At 47.1% G+C, this 19,419-nt stretch overlaps 1 long non-coding RNA gene across 1 annotated transcript in view; it reads right to left on the bottom strand.

Moving 5' to 3' along the window:
- The window catches only part of LOC126236858 (uncharacterized), a 423,152-nt gene that overhangs the window by 190,688 nt on the left and 213,045 nt on the right, over nt 1-19,419 (bottom strand). The window lies entirely within an intron of this gene.

Here is a 19,419-nt window from a genome sequence, read left to right on the forward strand (position 1 = left end):
TCGGAGATTTTGCAAATGTTCTGCTTCTGTCTTTCCTGAGATTACAATATCGTCCAGATAGTTCGCAGCCGTAGGGACCGACGCACAAATAGTTTGTAAATATTGCTGAAATAAAGCAGGGGCGGATGCACACCCGAATGGCAGTCTTTTGAAGCGATACAAGCCAAGATGCGTGTTAACCACTAAGACGCGCTGGGATTCTTCGTCCACAGGTAGTTGCAAGTACGCATCTGCTAGGTCCAATTTTGAAAAATATTTTCCCAGGCACAGTTTGTCAAAAAGATCTTCCGGGCGGGGCAAAGGAAAAGTAGCAGTCACAAGTTGTGGATTCACAGTGGCCTTGAAGTCCACGCAAAGTCTCAGTTTTCCGGAAGGTTTTGGCAAAATGACTAAGGGTGAGGCCCAGAGAGAAGCCTGCACACGTTCAATTACACCTTGAGATTCTAATTCGGCTAATGTTTTTGCGACCTCATCACGCAATGCGTGGGGAACATTGCGCGCTCTGAAAAATTTTGGTTGCGCGTTGTCTTTCAGTTCCAAATGCGCTTCATAGTTCTTAGCGCAACCAAGGCCCGGTGCAAAAATGTCTGCAAATTCTTCACAAAGACTAGAAACACTGGCGGAAGGCACAGTCTGATTCACTGATAGGATCTGATTCACTATAGACAAATTAAACAATTGAAACAAATCTAAACCAAACAAGTTCACTGCACTAGAGGAACGAAGAACATAAAATGACACAAGTTTTGTCTGTCCCTTGTATGCGGCAAGAAGGCTGCACTGGCCTAACACAGGTATATGCTGTCCTGAGTAACTAGTTAACGTAACATTTGCGGCACGCAACGGCGGGGCGCCCAGTTGTTTGTACGTGTCGTGATTGAGCAATGAAACAGCAGCTCCGGTATCGAGCTGGAATGGGATCACTTTTCCTGCAAAGTCTAAGTCCACAAAAAGTTTATTGTCTTGTTGACGACAAGAGCGACTGTCGCGTGCAATTTGAACGGAGACAGGTACAGAAGCACTTGCGACTTTACGGGATTTCCGGCGACGTCGACGCACACTTTGGGTGGGACGAACACAGTCACTGTTAGCTAAAGTGTCACTGGACGGGTGGGCATGAACTACATGAATGTCCATGGGCGAAGGTCCACGAGCCTGATTGTCCTGGGTTCGATTCCGGCGCGAAGCAAAGGGCCTGGAATTTGCGTGATTGTCTGATCTAAGCTTTTTCTGGCAAACACTTTGTACATGTCCTTTCTTGTGACAGTAAAAGCAAATAGCTTGGCGTGACGGGCAATTGTCACGCGAATGTCTAGTCGCACACCGCGGGCAAGATTTCACTGCATTTGCTTGCTTACGCGGCGCACGTGGTTGCAAGCTAGGCGGCCGCAGCGAAGTCGGGCGCGAGGGCCGCTTAGCGTCCCGTGCAGCGGGCCGGGCGGGCCGATTAATGTGACACACTGCTGGCGAAGTTTCAAATGATTCCTGAGCAAAGTCAAGTGTGTCTTGCCTGTCCAATATGTCTATCACTTGTTGCAGGGAGGGATTAACTAGTTTCAAAATCTGTTCCCTTATGCGAACATCAGAAACGTTCTGTGCAATTGCATCACGCACCATAGTATCTGAATATGGGAGGCCACATTCACAGGCAAACGCGCAGTCTCTAGTAAGTCCTTGCAAAGTTGCTACCCACTCCCTATTAGTCTGACCGGCCGTACGTTTTGTACGAAAAAACGTATACCGTTTTGCAACTACATTTACTGTTTCTTTGAAATAGGCATCTAAAGCCGACAAAATTTCTTCGTATGACAGAGTTGCTACGTCGCGTCGGGGAAACAATTTCACTATCACACGGTAGGTAGACACACCGACACAAGAAAGCAAAAACGGCTGCCGCTCTTTACCTTGAATTCCATAAGCTGTGAGGTGGAACCGGAACTGATCGGCCCACTCAGTCCAGCTTTCGTTCTGGGCCTCAAAAGGCCTAAATGGCGGTGCGACAGCGTTGTGTGGCTGCGGTAGCGAAGAAGCGGCTGCCGCCGCATCGGTTTGCAGCGCACGTTGACCCTGGACGAGCTGTCCAAGGGCTTCCAATAACGCCTGCGTCTGCTGATTCTGCAAGCGAAAAAATTCGGACAGTACATCTGGAGAATGCGGCGAAGCCATGACACAAGCAAATTAGAGCAAGTATAACACAAAGACTGCAACGTGGGCGCGGCATCCCATCCTCGTCGCCAAAATATTGTTGTGTCGATTCCCTAAGGTCTCGACACAATGAGTGGCTAGGTGCACGCGAAACTAACGCAGACGGGCGTAAATTCTGAAACAGGAGACTGGATGAAAACTATAAAGAAAAGAAGAGAGATGTTAATATACTTAACTTTAATGTAGTCTTGTTCTTGTTGAAATACATCTCTTGCATAGTAGTAAGCAATTAGCAATGATACACATGGCGCCTTGCTAGGTAGAAGCGATGGACTAGCTGAAGGCTATTTAATCTGTCTCTCGGCAAATGAGAGGAATACTTGGTAGGTCTAGTCGCAAGCTATGTCGTCCGTACAACTGGGGCGAGGTCATGTCCGTGTCTTGTGACCTGCCATGTGGTGGCGCTAGGATTGCGAGTACACAGTGGCGACACGCGGGTCCGACATGTACTACAGGACCGCGGCCGATTTAAGTTACCACCTAGCAAGTGTGGTGTCTAGCGGTGACACCACAAAAACATTTCTGAAAAAGAGGAATTTCTAGGTATTTAAGAAACAGTACACGCCATGACAATGGCGTTTTCTTAATCTGCATAAAAACAAGATAAGAAACTGCTATTACTGAGCCGTGGTAAAAATTGCTGTTTTGAAGAGCGCGCCGCAGCGCGTAGTGTGAAGCAGTCGCCCTCCATTTCTGGCGATGGCGCCGCTGTGTCGATCGCAGCTTTGGCGTCTCCCTCTGGTTGGAAAGAGGAAAGGTTGCCTGTTCACGTGCATTTAAGGGGCGCCACGAGCTCGCCAGTCAGTCAGTCTGGGTCAGTCTCTCGTCCCCAGCTTGCTAATCTGTCTCTCGTCCTCATTTGTTAGATAGTTAGTGTCTGTCTGTCGTTCGGAGTGCTAGTATGTTAGTCATTCGGATCAGCCTTTAAGGCCGGCAAAATGAGAGTCTTTCCACTCCGCCAGTAAGAGAACTCAGCGAGTGGTCGCCCGGTCGGGATTTAATTCCTGCATCTGAGTCTGCGCGTTAGGCCGCCAGTCTGCTCGAGTTTGCTCAGGCAATGGTCATTGGCGGTAGGATCGATCGGTTGGTCGGTCGCTCACTGAGACACAAGATGACTTGTCCGTCTTGGGCGTCGGAGCATGTGAGGTCGCCACGTAAGTCCAGTGGACCGCTGCGTATAGTGAGGGGTAGTGACTTCGCGGTCGACACGAGAGCAACAGGAGTCAACCCACATCAGTCTGGCCGGTGCGAGCTGCGACGCCGTGAGATGGGAGATCGGCGCGCCTTCCTGTGTCCGTTGAAGCGGCAGGCGACGGACGGTTCGGGAGAGCGATTTGGGGGTGATGCGCCAGGTCTTCTCGAGAAATCGCAGTTCATTAGAAGTTAAGTGATTGGTGATATGTTGTTTGATTTACTCTTGTTAAATTCTACTTGTTTTCTTGGTGAGGTCACCAGCCGTTTCGCTTTTCGGTCGTCCCACCGTTCTTCTCCGTTTGCCCACCCGCGGGGAGGTGGTTGTTTATAAATTGGGTGGTCCGTTTTTCCCTTGTGGAGTAGGGGCGGGTTAGAGCAACCTGCGGTTCGGGTTGTTCGGTAATCTCCCTATCAATCTACCGTACGTTAGTAGCTGCCTCTGTCATGTTTGTCGGATTTGGTGTGTTAACGAATTTATTGCTTGGAGCGTAACGGCCTAATACCTGAAATATGTTTTGATCTTTGGAAACTTTGATATTATTGCCTATGATCTTGAGAGGCGGTATCTGTGTACTGTAGAGCATCTTAACTATTGTTTGGCCAACCCAGTAGAATTTTATATAAGATTTAATTTCATGGGCTTTTATTTAAATGATCATTTTAGTATATAAAGTTGCCGCCCTTTGACCGTAAGACTTTTCTTAGAAGTTAAAATCAAGTTGCACCTTCGGTGGCCATGTTAATATTTTAATTGCTAGTGTTTTGTACCATTTCCATCCCTCCTACGGGGGGGAGGGGGGGGGGTGCATAGTTTGTGTGCTTGTGTAAATTGTTAAAACTCTTAGTTTAAAGCTATCTGGTGTGTTGCAGATTTGCACCAGTGTAGTCTTTCAGAGGCTGTTGTGAGCGGTCGTAACTACGGCCGTATCAAATGGGACCGGCAAGGTTCTCTGCCCAAAAGCTCATACAGTCAAAACTTGTTTATTTCTGCCTCTGAATAAATTGTAACTCCGATAATTAGAGAGTTCTTTCTAATTATAATTTTAAATCTGTTTCTTTAAAAAATGCTTTTAGGCATTATTAAAGTGAATAAAATTCTCATTTGTTAAAAGGAATTTGGTTATGATTTCATCAGTTACTCAGCAACTACTTCCATGCTTACATAGTGTGATTAAATGTGTTAATGTTCTTGATGAATCGCTAGTAAATAAAATAAACTCTTAAGAGTATTCTTTGAAAATAAATCACGGTTCAATTACGTATACTATTATAGTGGCGCTTATTATTTTACGCAACGCACGTCCGGGAACGACAGACACTGATGTCCCCGCAGCGGCAGCTGGTAGTGGTTTACTGCCTCCTGCAAAGCGTAGGCTTAGCGGCCTTGGCCGTTCAGATGTTCCCAACGGGTAGGTGTGGCGACGTGACGTCACTAAAATCTAATCTAAATTTAAGCGTTAGGAAGTGTTTTCTGAAGATATTTGTGCCTTGTATGGTTTGGAAACGTAGATGATAGGCAACACAGAGAAGAAGATAATAGAAGCTCTTGAAATGTGGTGCTAAAGAAGAAAGAAGAAAGCTGAAAAATGGACGGGTAGTCGGTAACAAATAAGAAGGTACTGAATAACAGAGAAATGTATGACTTAACTCGCCTAAAAGAAAGGAATGCTTCATAGTACACAACCTGAGGCTTAAAGAAATAGTGTGAGTGCGTGTGTACGTTGTGGCGGTGAGGGGGGAAGGGTGGGTGTGGGGGGGGGGGGAGATGGGGGATGTTAAAAGTCGTAGGTGGAGACCAAGGCTTGAATAAAGTAGCCATGTTCAAATGGACGTAGTTTCGCGTCCCGGCACGGTTCACTATACTCTATGTGACCTGTGTGGCGCACTCAGCACGTTAACGACAATGACGGAGATAAGAGGGTTAGAGGGGATTACGTTACGGAAGGGTAATAAATCTCGTAGATTTGGCAGGAGTGGTTTGCTGAAGCAGCCAGTTATTACTTTTTTTAACCAATTTATTGTCCTAACATACACATTTACTTAGGAGTTTTGGTCCGATACCTCATTATCAGATAGATGGAGAAGGAGGAGATTAGTGTTTAGCGTCCCGTCGACAACGAGATCATTAGAGACGCAGCACAAACTCGGATTAAGGAAGGAACCGTGCCGGTATTTGCCTGAAGCGATTTAGGGAAATCACGGCAAACCTAAATCGGGATGACCGGACGCGGGTTTGAACCGTCATCTTCCCTAACGCGAGTCCAGTGTGCTAATCACTGCGCCACCTCGCTCGGTCAGTGTCAGATGCTTTCAATAAGACAAGTTCTTGCACTGTGACTCGATCTGCTACCTACTGATCTCTTGGTCTAATTAATCAGTCATCAGCACTTCGAACTAATTCACCAGCACTCAAGGGCCACACGGCCTACCGTAAAAGAGACAAGTACTAAGCAGTGGCTTGCTTCTGCTATTCACTGAAATTCTTCTATTCTAAGTCTTTGAGAAAGGGACAGGCAGTTTCCGTTCAGCACTATTGCAATGAATACTGTCAAAAGCTACTTAGCTTGCAGTTACTGTGGGTCCACCAGAATCTGTCAGCGTCTTCTCGTACTTAAAGTGCTCCATCAGATGCTGCTGCGGAGCGTCACTGCCCTCTGGGTACCCGGTACTGAAACTGCTACATACTCCGCTGTCTGCTGCTGACTGACCTTTTACTTCGTTGTTAATTGATTCTAGGTGCACAGGCGAAAAATAGGTGGACTGATAACATTAGGAAAGGGGAGGTTCTGCGCAGAATCAGAGAGGAGAGGAGTGTGTGGAAAATACTGACTGGGAGAAGGGACAGGATGATAGGAAATCTGTTAAGAGACCAGGGAATGACTTCCATGGTACTAGAGGGAGCTGTAGAGGGTGAAAACTGTATAGAGGACGTAGGAGGACGTGGGATGCAAGAGATGAAGAGGTTAGCACAGGAGAGGAATTCGTGGCACGCCCCATCTAACCAATCACAAGACTGATGACTTGAAGACAATAGAGAAAAAAGTGCACAGGACACTCTTCAGTATCTGTCTGCAAAATTTCCTTGGAACCTTCCCTGGATATGTGATCACCGTAACGGTCGATTTTCGTCCTAAATTCCATTCTGGATTCTTAAATCAAACACATCGGACATTTCCTCTCACTCCACTAACCTCGACGATCGGTGCCTTTGGCGATCAGTCAGGTGTAATGCTTAGTGGCGTATTTGACCAGTCTTCCTAGAAAAATGTAGTGTCCAGCTGCTTAGGGGAGCGCCGGCCGGAGTAGCCGAGCATTTCCTCTCACTCCACTAACCTCGACGATCGGTGCCTTTGGCGATCAGTCAGGTGTAATGCTTAATGGCGTATTTGACCAGTCTTCCTAGAAAAATGTAGTGTCCAGCTGCTTAGGGGAGCGCCGGCCGGCGTAGCCGAGCAGTTCTAGGCGCTACAATCTGGAACCGCGCGACCGCTACGGTCGCAGGTTCGAATCCTGCATCGGGCATGGATGAGTGTGGTGTCCTTAGGTTAGTTAGGTTTAAGTAGTTCTAAGTTGTAGGGGACTGATGACCTCAGATGTTAATTCTCATAGTGCTCAGAACCATTGAACCAGTTTTTTGTTCGGATTGTTTACATACACGAACATGTCGCCAACCTAATGAAGTATCTGCTGAAAACTAATGTCGTTATGTTTATATATCTGTGTGTTGTGTGTGTGTGTGTGTGTGTGTGAGAGAGAGAGAGAGAGAGAGAGAGAGAGAGAGAGAGAGAGAGAGAGATTTTCATTTTACTTGAGTTTTGGTTTAAATGTTTTGTGGACACGTTCGTGGAAAGGTGAGTGGAAAGAGGGGGGTGAGAGCCATTACTATTATTACTATTACTATTATTATTATTATTATTGTTCTTTCCTTTCTCAGACGTTATGTCTGGTTAAAAATGGAAAGTGAGGCGGACCTTGATCAAGCGTGACTGATGACCTCAGCAGTTAAGTCCCATAGTGCTCAGAGCCAATATATATATATATATATATATATATATATATATATATATATATATATATTTTGCTTAGGGGAGCATTCTTCTCCCGCTATCCTGTTTGACTCAACTATCACGTACGTGGGTCGGCTTCACTATGGAACCCTGAGCACTAGTCTCGTTATGATCTTAAATGTGATTAAAATTATTAAAATTTTCTAAGGTCGCAGCAGTAGGTTACCGTAATTATGCAGAGATGAAGAGGCTAGCGTGGCGCAGACTACTGCGGAGAACAGCATCAAACCAGCCTTCACTCTAAAGAAGTCTGAAGACAACAACAACAAACAACTTGAAGAATACACGATTAAATTTGTAGGTAGTTTGGGCGTGTGCATCACGTGCATTTGGTACACACATCTGCGTCCTCTGGCAGCAACAACGGTTCTAACGCGGTTGGCGATCAGCATGGATGACAGATACAGGTATGTCATTCCATACTGCTTCAACTCTGTGCCAGGGTACATCATAGTAGTTTCCGAGTGGCGCTGTGGCAGTCTGTCATAAGCACGTGACCACTTACGGGTACATTCGGCATAAGGCTGCTGTATAAATTACCAGCTATGCTAAGCAGAGGTGGTCATGTTGTGAACCCGATCACACTCCGTACCAGCACGCTATGTGCTGGGTCCGCACAGCGACGAAATGTATCTGGCAATGTTCGTTGTAATCAGAGATTACATACAAGCATACGTCCACCGTGATTCTGACCCACAACCGGAACTCATATGAAGTGACGAGGTGGTGTGTCCAGAGTTGCTGGATACACCATTGTCGGCGCGCTTCCCGCTGCTGCCGTGCTGTAGTGGTCACCGTGACGACAGTTAGCGATGTTCCAGGCGTCCGAGTGAATATTCGTCTTGCTGCAAATATTCCCTGACTCAAGATATCTGACAGGGCAATACGATCCTGCACGAATGAATGTATCTGTCCTCTCTGTCGCATCTGGCTGTTGAAATTCGCTGTGGTGTTGAGTATGGGCCTCCTGAATTCATGGACTCAATATTTGGATGACAGTCCTGGGATCACGACCTACGCGAGCGCCAATATCGAGGAGCTGCACAAATATTCGGTCGGAATTTGAAAAAATTTCAAAGTGATGCAAGGACTGGCAACTTGCTTTAAATATTGACAAATGTAAAATTGTTCTCAAAACAAAAAAAGTGGTATTTTATGATATGAGTGTGAAGCTTTGCGCAGGTGTTTTGCACAGTCTCTCTAGTATGCCTATCTCGTGACTTCCGGCTTGTTAGTTCTGTGTGCATTGTGAGGTCTTAAACAGATGCCTAAAAAATATTGTTCGTCGCCAAGTGCGAAGCTCCGGTTGACAGGCATCGCCTGATTTCATGCAGCCCACATAACATGTCACGCATTTCCTTATACACTCCTGGAAATTGAAATACGAACACCGTGAATTAATTGTCCCAGGAAGGGGAAACTTTATTGACACATTCCTGGGGTCAGATACATCACATGATCACACTGACAGAACCACAGGCACATAGACACAGGCAACAGAGCATGCACAATGTCGGCACTAGTACAGTGTATATCCACCTTTCGCAGCAATGCAGGCTGCTATTCTCCCATGGAGACGATCGTAGAGATGCTGGATGTAGTCCTGTGGAACAGCTTGCCATGCCATTTCCACCTGGCGCCTCAGTTGGACCAGCGTTCGTGCCGGACGTGCAGACCGCGTGAGACGACGCTTCATCCAGTCCCAAACATGCTCAATGGGGGACAGATCCGGAGATCTTGCTGGCCAGGGTAGTTGACTTACACCTTCTAGAGCACGTTGGGTGGCACGGGATACATGCGGACGTGCATTGTCCTGTTGGAACAGCAAGTTCCCTTGCCGGTCTAGGAATGGTAGAACGATGGGTTCGATGACGGTTTGGATGTACCGTGCACTATTCAGTGTCCCCTCGACGATCACCAGTGGTGTACGGCCAGTGTAGGAGATCGCTCCCCACACCATGATGCCGGGTGTTGACCCTGTGTGCCTCGGTCGTATGCAGTCCTGATTGTGGCGCTCACCTGCACGGCGCCAAACACGCATACGACCATCACTGGCACCAAGGCAGAAGCGACTCTCATCGCTGAAGACGACACGTCTCCATTCGTCCCTCCATTCACGCCTGTCGCGACACCACTGGAGGCGGCCTGCACGATGTTGGGGCGTGAGCGGAAGACGGCCTAACGGTGTGCGGGACCGTAGCCCAGCTTCATGGAGACGGTTGCGAATGGTCCTCGCCGATACCCCAGGAGCAACAGTGTCCCTAATGTGCTGGGAAGTGGCGGTGCGGTCCCCTACGGCACTGCGTAGGATCCTACGGTCTTGGCGTGCATCCGTGCGTCGCTGCGGTCCGGTCCCAGGTCGACGGGCACGTGCACCTTCCGCCGACCACTGGCGACAACATCGATGTACTGTGGAGACCTCACGCCCCACGTGTTGAGCAATTCGGCGGTACGTCCACCCGGCCTCCCGCATGCCCACTATACGCCCTCGCTCAAAGTCCGTCAACTGCACATACGGTTCACGTCCACGCTGTCGCGGCATGCTACCAGTGTTAAAGACTGCGATGGAGCTCCGTATGCCACGGCAAACTGGCTGACACTGACGGCGGCGGTGCACAAATGCTGTAGCGCCATTCGACGGCCAACACCGCGGTTCCTGGTGTGTCCGCTGTGCCGTGCGTGTGATCATTGCTTGTACAGCCCTCTCGCAGTTTCCGGAGCAAGTATGGTGGGTCTGACACACCGGTGTCAATGTGTTCTTTTTTCCATTTCCAGGAGTGTAGCTGTAGATTAGCGAAGGGAATTGGCGGAAATCAAAGCCGGCTCACTTCTTTGACGAGGATATTGGAAAGATGGTACCGCGCGACGACAACTGTCTACGTCCGAGCGGCTACTAAATAGAGAATTAGGAGGAAAGAGTAACTAAATGTTGCAAATGAAACAGTTTTGATTTTCTCTATGGTTTCCTTTTCGCGACCGATCACTGGTCAGATAAAAAACTAGTCCTCGTATCTATGGGTCACAGTTTGAATCGGTTAACTCACACAAATATCTGGGTGTAAAACTTTATAATTATCTGAAAAGGAATGACCACATAGGCTATGTCGTGAGTAGCGGAGGTTGTAGACATCGGTTTATAGGTAGAAAAGTGGGGAAATGCAACCGGTCTACAAAGAAGGTTGCTTACAAATCACTCTCGCGACCCATCCTAGAATATTGCTCAAGTGTGTAGGACCCGTATCAAATAGGCCTGTCAGAAAATACTGACCGTATACAGAGAAGGGCAGTACGAATAGTCACAGGTTTTTTCGACCAATGGGAGTGTGTCACTGAGATATTGAAAGAACTGAACTGGCAGATACTCGAAGACAGGCAAAAACTATCTTGAGAAAGTCTAGTAAGAAAGTTTCAAGAACCGGTTTTAAATTATGACCTCAGGAATGTCCTACAACTCCCTACATATTGCTCCGATAGTGATCGTGAAAATAATATAAGATAAACTAGTACACGCACAGAGGCATTTAAACAATCATTTTTTCCGGCGCTCCATGCGTGAACGGAACGCGAAAAAGCCCAAATAACCGGCACAGGGGGACATACCCTCTGTCATGTACTTCACAGTGGTTCGCAGGGTATAGAAGTAGATGTAGAGGTATAACGCTAAACCGCAATGTCGACAGGCAACTACTCTATAACTTCAAGATGGTTTACTCAGTAATGAAACAAAGCAGTAGGCTCTGCCAGAAATATCGACTCTTAGACAATGTGTCTAATAGTGTATTTTAATACGACAGTATGCCGTCTTCGGCAATTTATAACACTTAAAACACTTGATAATGCCACTTTGAAGCCTAAATCATGATTGCGTACGTGTGAATGTAACACTGTAAATAAACCACAGTCTAAAGGCGGTACTGACTTTAAAGAAATATATTATGAGTGTGGCCCCGCATTATGAAAAATTCATGAGGTTCTCTCCATATCTATACACGTCCATCCTCTCATTACAATCTGAAACGAGACTCGTCCGATTAGGCAACTCGTTTCCAGTCATCGTCAGTCCGATGGCGGTGTTGACGGACCCAGGCGACGCGTAAAGCTAACTGTCGTGCAGTCATCAAGGGTACACGAGTGGGCCTTCCGCTGCAAAAGCCCTTATCGATGACGTTTCGTTGAATGGTTCTCACGCTGACACTTGTTGATGGCCCAGCATCGAAATCTGCAGCAGTTTGCGGAAGGGTTGCATTTCTGCCACGTCGAACGGTTCTCTTCAGCCGCCGTTGGTTCCGTTCTTGCAAGATCTTTTCCCGGCTGCAGCGATGTGAGATGTTTTACCGGATTCCTGTTATTTTTCGTCGTGTTATGAAATTGTTGATTAGTACCCACTATCCTAATGACAACGCCTGAAGCAGAGACGTGTTTCCCCATTTTGTCGCGGATTGAAATTTTACTTAGAAGTACCATGGACCAAGGTAGACTGTTGCTCTTGTCATGGTCCAAAGGTTCCAGATTTCAACGAGAGAGTCATAGACAGGTTCGCCAAAAAATAAGGATGGACTCTCTCTATAAATATACCTCTAAAGGAAATTCAACCCTATGAATGTGGTCAGATTCATTTTAACGTAATTTTAGAACTGCAGAAATATTTTTAATAATTAAAAAAGTATTACTTTTATTTGTAAATTGCGTAACACAGTAAAAGTAGTGAACCCCCAGTCATTTTAGGTATCAGCCTTCACTGTCATACGGTATATTTGAATGACAATACGGAAAACGTGCCGCTACACCAGGGCCGTCTACCGAGCATAGTTGTCATTTGCGTTTTATTACTGTAGGCTGCCTCACTCTACACACAGCACTAATCTATGACATGTGTCCGTACTCAGAAACATGGAAATACGTTGTGAATCGATGGCTTTTTAAAGTGGTATGTTAGATTTCTCGTACATGTAGAACTTATGCTTTGTATAAAAACTCATCTCAGTTTTTTTCTCATGATTCCTATACCATAGAATATGATAATGGCATAAACGGAACGGATGATGTTGAACGCAAAACGCAAAATAAAAAGTTACCAGGCTGGAGTATTATATTAACTAGCGCTTTCTGATTGAGGGTACATGTTCGAATTTCGTGTCTTTTATTGACAGATTTATACCTTCGCGAAGTAAGATATGCCACGAAGTCTGCTCATTCATCGGCCGACAGCGAGATGCCGGCCGCTATCTGTAGGTCTACTGCAGCGTGTGTGTGGCGCGTACTGCTCAGTCAGGCAGTTGGCAGCTGGAGGCTCTGCTGCTGTATAATGGGCGGCCCCACACTCCAATCGCTCCAGTCATTCCGTGACAGCGCTTGGAATTCGCCTGCCCAGCACGCCGTTTGCTAGACTTCGCTCTCCGCACGACCTGCTGCCCGCCTCTGGAGTGCGACTGGCCAGAACGAGTCCTTTCCTCGCGGCAACGCCCGCTCTGCTCCCAGACAGGCTCTCTGCGAGCTCACCTACTGTGACACGGTAGTGGTGCCGGGTCAGCAAACTTTTGCAAAGAGACCATACGTCACCACGTATCTTGTTGGGGTTTCAACGCTCTTGACAGACTTGTAAATATTGTCATTTGTCAGAAAAATACAGAGCCCTTTTTTTATCTTATCTTGAACGACAAGTGCTGATTTTATTATTACACTGAATAGTTGCAGGTTCAGATCAGGGTGGCACCATAAGTTAGTTGGTAACAAAGAAGCACTTAGAGTTCCCAAATCGGCACTTATGTCTTATTTCACAAATTAAAAAATTTGCTGTGCGCTTTTCATTCCACAACAAACAATAGATTTCAAAAGATCGAAAGAAATTCTAAATAAATATAAAATTTAATTCGAAGCTATGGTACACCATTAAGTTATCAGAAACTGGAAGTGTGCGCCTATGTGTCTCACCTTCTTTGCTGCCTTATGCTATAAATATCTCCCGCCAATGGAGTTCGAACTAGCTACTTCAGGGTTGGATGTTATCACATCACTGTGATTCAGAGAAGCCATATATTGTGTAGCTGCGTTATTTTTGCCTTTACATCCACATTTATATCTACACTTTTGCAAGCCACTGGAGGGTACTTTGTATATCATTGTAATTTCCTCCTTTCCCTTTTCCAGTCACGAATGGTCCGCGAGATGAACGGTTGCCGGCAGGTCTCCGTGTGAGCTCGAATCTCTCTTATTTTACCGGCATGATATTCTGGTGAATGCACGCGGGAGGACTTTTCTAGGGATGTACGCTCTTGGAATTTTAGTAGCAAAGCAAACCATGACGTACAACTCTCTTTTTTAAACTCTGCCATTGGAATTTAATCAACGTCTCCGTGACGCTTTAGCGCTTGTTAGACCATCTATGACGAAACGCAATGGTCTTCTTTGGATCTTCTCTATTTCTTCTAGCTAGACTGCCAACCAAAATTATAGGCTCACCTTTTCGAAATACCGTAAAAGCCTCGTATTGCGGCGCAAAAGTTTGATACTTGGCTCAAAGGTAGTTACAACTTTCCTCTGCAATGGTACAAAACCGTGTACTCAAATCACGAAGTTTTCTTATGGATGGCCGAGGAAAGCGTTTCAGACATACCGGCGCTCAGAATCGACACGGAAAGGCCTCACGGAGTGGCATAAAAGGCGTCAAAAACCACTCTTTTCCCTGGGTGTTGATTTCCACAGATTGAACGGTCGAAAACGTCAGTTCGCAATGCGATGAGCAATAAGAAAATGTTCTTGACAACGTCCGACAATACTGACACTGGAATGAGATTTTCACTCTGCAGCGGAGTGTGCGCTGATATGAAACTTCCTGGCAGATTAAAACTGTGTGCCCGACCGAGACTCGAACTCGGGACCTTTGCCTTTCGCGGGCAAGTGCAAGGTAGAGCACTTGCCCGCGAAAGGCAAAGGTCCCGAGTTCGAGTCTCGGTCGGGCACACAGTTTTAATCTGCCAGGAAGTTTCATATCAGCGCACACTCCGCTGCAGAGTGAAAATCTCATTCTGGAAACATCCCCCAGGCTGTGGCTAAGCCATGTCTCCGCAATATCCTTTCTTTCAGGAGTGCTAGTTCTGCATGGTTCGCAGGAGAGCTTCTGTAAAGTTTGGAAGGTAGGAGACGAGGTACTGGCAGAAGTAAAGCTGTGAGTACCGAGCGTGAGTCGTGCTTCGGTAGCTCAGTGGTAGAGCACTTGCCCGCGAAAGGCAAAGGTCCCGAGTTCGAGTCTCGGTCGGGCACACAGTTTTAATCTGCCAGGAAGTTTCATATCAGCGCACACTCCGCTGCAGAGTGAAAATCTCATTCTGGAAACATCCCCCAGGCTGTGGCTAAGCCATGTCTCCGCAATATCCTTTCTTTCAGGAGTGCTAGTTCTGCATGGTTCGCAGGAGAGCTTCTGTAAAGTTTGGAAGGTAGGAGACGAGGTACTGGCAGAAGTAAAGCTGTGAGTACCGAGCGTGAGTCGTGCTTCGGTAGCTCAGTTGGTAGAGCACTTGCCCGCGAAAGGCAAAGGTCCCGAGTTCGAGTCTCGGTCGGGCACACAGTTTTAATCTGCCAGGAAGTTTCAATACTGACACTGTCGGACGTTTCAACCCTTACCTAAGAACGTCGTGAGGCTGGATCTCCAGTGAAAATGACCCCCAACTCTTTGGATTGCAGCGCGACTACAATTTTTGCTGTCCTGACAGTTTGGAATCACTAGGGACCGTTCAAAAGCATTCAATGAAATTTGAACGTGATCCGCAGCAGCAAAGGGCACTTATGCTTTACAGCTTTCCTATTTTCCTCCCATCTATTTTTCGGCGTGATCACGCGGGAGTGTAACGTTATCATGTGCTTGAATAAACCGGCAACGGGTCCCTCTAAGACCCCTTCCGCAATTCGAGAACACCTCGGTGCCACGCAAGCAACTTTGTTGAGCGCGTTACAATATACTTGTCAGAAACTTTGACACCAATTTAGCCTGGCAGCTGCTCTAGTGCCTCAATGTAGGCAAATCGCTCCCAACAGGTGTCGAAAGGGTTGTCTAACCTAAAGGCGCTAGAGCAGCCGCCAGGCTGATTTGGTGTCGAAATTCCTGAAAATGCATTTCTAACGTGCATCGGTGGCACCGAGGATGCTGCCGAAATGGGGGATCTTTACCGATCCTTTGCCGATCTATCCACGCACATGTTAATGCTGTACTCCAACGCGATCACGCTGGAAAACAGAAGTGTAAAACGCATAAGACCTTTTACTGCTTCGGGCCACATTCAGATTTCGTCGAATGATTTTGATCGGTCCCCAGTGGTTCAAAGCTGCACACAAGAACAAAAATGCGGCCTCGCTGCCCTCCCAAAAACTGCAATTACGTTCAATGCGATGCAGGGCCACAGTCCTTAGGGAAGAGTTGAAACGTCTGGTTCTGACCTCCATCGCAGGGACGTCAAAAGAAGGGGGTGAAAGTGAGTAAGAGGGGCTGTGAGGACCTTCTCATAGTGTGCCACGTCCTTGGTGGCGTTGGGCATATCGTGATGAGATTTGGTGCCAATGTGGCATCATTAACTCACCGTACAACTCACATGAACTTCTGTGTCATTTTCTTCGCACGTGTCGACACCTTGCTGTTTGATACTTGACCGAGCCCGAGAGTGACGTCGCAGAACTCCACACTTCTGCACCACTACCGAGGAAGGCTGTACCCACCTCTGAGCCAAACTTCAAACTTGCGCGTTGCAAATGGAAGGCCTCTAGGGGTTTTTGAAAAACCTGTTGTGCAGTGTAGTTAGCGTCCCAGAGTGACGAGGAATTCTGAAGTACATGCCACACACCATTTACCTCCTTTGTGAGTGAACTACAGTTCCTGAAGATTCTCGCAATGAATATCAGTCTGGCGTCTGTTTCTTCTACGATTACTTTTATGTGGTTGTCGTACTTTAAATCGCTCCGTACGCATGCTCCATGTACTTCTTGACTACCTCCTGCGACTGTTCGGGTGAATGCTTAGCGATGCTTAATAGCGCCCACACAGTCTCCCTGCAAACTAAGGATCGAGCAGACCGGTGTCCTCTCTCTGCACAAAACTTCACCGACCGTTCCGTAGCGCGCTTTTTGAATCCATAGCGTATAGTAACGCTCGGGGATTCTTTTTCTTTGAACCGGTCGCACTTTACGGAAGTTATATCTAAGAAACGAACACGAACAGGATCAGTGTAATTCATCGAAGTGGTAGACGGAAACCAATTCTTAGGCACCCTGAACGGCAATTTAGCGTTCTTCCGGGAAAGACCAACTCCCCGACCACAAGCGCTGCTCGCTCTTCAGTATACAGAAAAGGTATAACAGATCAGCATCGGGTCTACTAACTGGCTGTCATTCGTGATGTCATAAGGAAGAAAGCTTGATCGTTAAGCACGAGTCGATAAATGTCTCTGGAGTCTTCGCAGTTTGGTCACGGTACTGTATCACTTCATAGCGGTAATATTCAGAATGGGGTATCACGGTCCAACACGGCGGCAGCCATTCTGGCAGACGCAGTGAAGCAACAGCTCGTTATCCCTTGAATGACACTTACACTTCAATTCTGGAAGCGACTGTTGCCTTTTCTTACTTCGCAACCAATAACTTGCAAACGTCATTCTCGCAACTGAGGAGAGTATTACAGAAAGAAGTGAGTTCACCATTAGTAAAATACTCTATGTGAATGTTTAACAGATACCGCCTGTCGGGTTCGGTGGGTCTGTAACTACTGGACTAGGCTAGTAAAGAGCTGGGGTACAATCTCACATGTCAGGGGCTACTGGATTAGGCTAGTAAAGATCTAAGGTTTAATCTCACATTGATGCTATAGGGTTTGTATTCATTTGCCGCTTCTTTCACTTCTTGCATCGATTTATTAACGTGGAAAATGCTATAAGATACGGGGTCGACTTTGAACTGGATAAAGAAAAAAAATTATGCGTATGTATGCCCTCCACCCCCCCCCCCCTGCGACCCCCTCCTAAACCGCTATACCTATTTCAACCAAATTTGGTACACATATCACTTACTGTCTAGAAAGAATTACTGTGTCACTGTGGGAGTTATGACCACCCAACTAGCAAAGGGTTGATGGTGGCGACGAATCTTTACGAAAATGACCCCAAAAAATGATGGAACGAAAAAGGTTCATCGCTTACTATATTTTCCCTGTCCATGGAGTAAAACTGCCACAAAGTATGAAGTATTAATTTATTACTTATTTACTACTAACTATATTCGTGAGACAGTTTTCAGGCAGTATCCACATATACCATTGAATGTAGCAGAAAAATTACAACACTGGACGACACTTAGTTCAGGAGATACATCATAAACATTGAATGCATTGAATGCATTGATTTTGCATCTGGAAATTGGGCACAGCAGTTCTTTCACAGATGCTGTCTCTGTCATACACCGAAAAACATCACGCTTCAAATTAAATGTATCACGAAAACTTATGACGAGAAACGATGATCCGGAGGCAACGAGAAGTTTAGCGGGTGCATTTAATATGCGACACACGCGTCTGGAAATTGGCGAATTTTTCAACATCTTTGACCTCGAAATCCATTTCGAATATCACCACTACAGTGACAGAACCGCGAGCTAAGCCTTTACATCGGATCGTACTCAACGAGCAAGCTGCCTTTCTTATGACGTCACGAACGTTAGCCACTCAGCAGATCCCATGCCCGTCTGCCCCGGAGGCCAGCTCTGTAACAGGCGCACGACTACCCGCCAGAGCGAGTGTGTTTAACGCCGTAGCAGGAAGTTTGTCAAACCGGCTTCCCACAGTAAAACACCCCGAGGCGCATTGTTTCGCGCTCCAAACCCGTTGTTGCTGCTGCCTCCGCTACCGCCTGAGCTATTACTCTCGCGTGTGCCGCCTCGGTGTCGTTTTCTTCGTGCTGCGCGCGACCCCGTGTTGTTCTAAACCAGAACAAACAGGTCGCGGATAGTAGTTGTCGGAAAGGACGGTTGAATGGGCGCAAATAGAAAGGAGGGGAAAGAGGGGCGGCCGGCAGCGGCGCCGTAGGCGGGCAGTCCGCGGCCACCCACGACGGCGACATAGGTGTCGGCGCGCCAGAGTCATTCAACCTGCGGCCGGGGGCATAGGGGGCCGCGCTGTGCCGAGGCGAGGCGTGGGCGCTAGAGGCGGCCGGCCGCCCGTAAAGTGCGCCGCGAGCAGATGCTATCGCGCACCGTCGGCCCGGCCCAGCCCAGCGGAATACAAATAGCGTCGCGGGGCCACGAACCGGGAAACGCTCCTCAGGGGTCGCCGAGCCCGCGGACGTGCCAGCCGCCATCCGCAGTCCGTCAAGTACATATACCAAACAGCTCATCATTGGCACTAATAGATAAAATAATAGAATATCACTACAGCAGAGGACTAGTGTAATAATAATAATAATAATAACAATAATGTCTCTCACCCCCCTCTTTCCACTCACCTTTCCACGAACCTGTCCACAAAACATTTAAAACAAAACTCAAGTCAAGTGAAAATGTCTCTCTCTCTTTCTCTCTCTCTCTCTCTCTCGCTCACAGCCACAAAACAAACACACACACACATACAGATATATGAACATAACACGTTAGTTTTCAAAATGGTTCAAATGGCTCTGAGCACTATGGGACTTAACATCTATGGTCATCAGTCCCCTAGAACTTAGAACTACTTAAACCTAACTAACCTAAGGACATCACACACGTCCATGCCCGAGACAGGATTCGAACATGCGACCGTAGCCGTCGCGCGGTTCGAGACTGAAGCGCCTAGAACCGCCCGGTCACTCCGGCCGGCCAATCGAAACATGATGAGATGCAAAGTGAACAAGTTATCTCTATATCAGTGTTATGCATATAGCTGTGACAGAAGACTGATAATGCATCAAAACAACAAGTGCAAAAAAAAAAAAAAAAAAAAAAA

This window comes from Schistocerca nitens, chromosome 1 (assembly GCF_023898315.1).
Source record: "Schistocerca nitens isolate TAMUIC-IGC-003100 chromosome 1, iqSchNite1.1, whole genome shotgun sequence".
Taxonomy (NCBI): Eukaryota; Metazoa; Arthropoda; class Insecta; order Orthoptera; family Acrididae; genus Schistocerca; species Schistocerca nitens.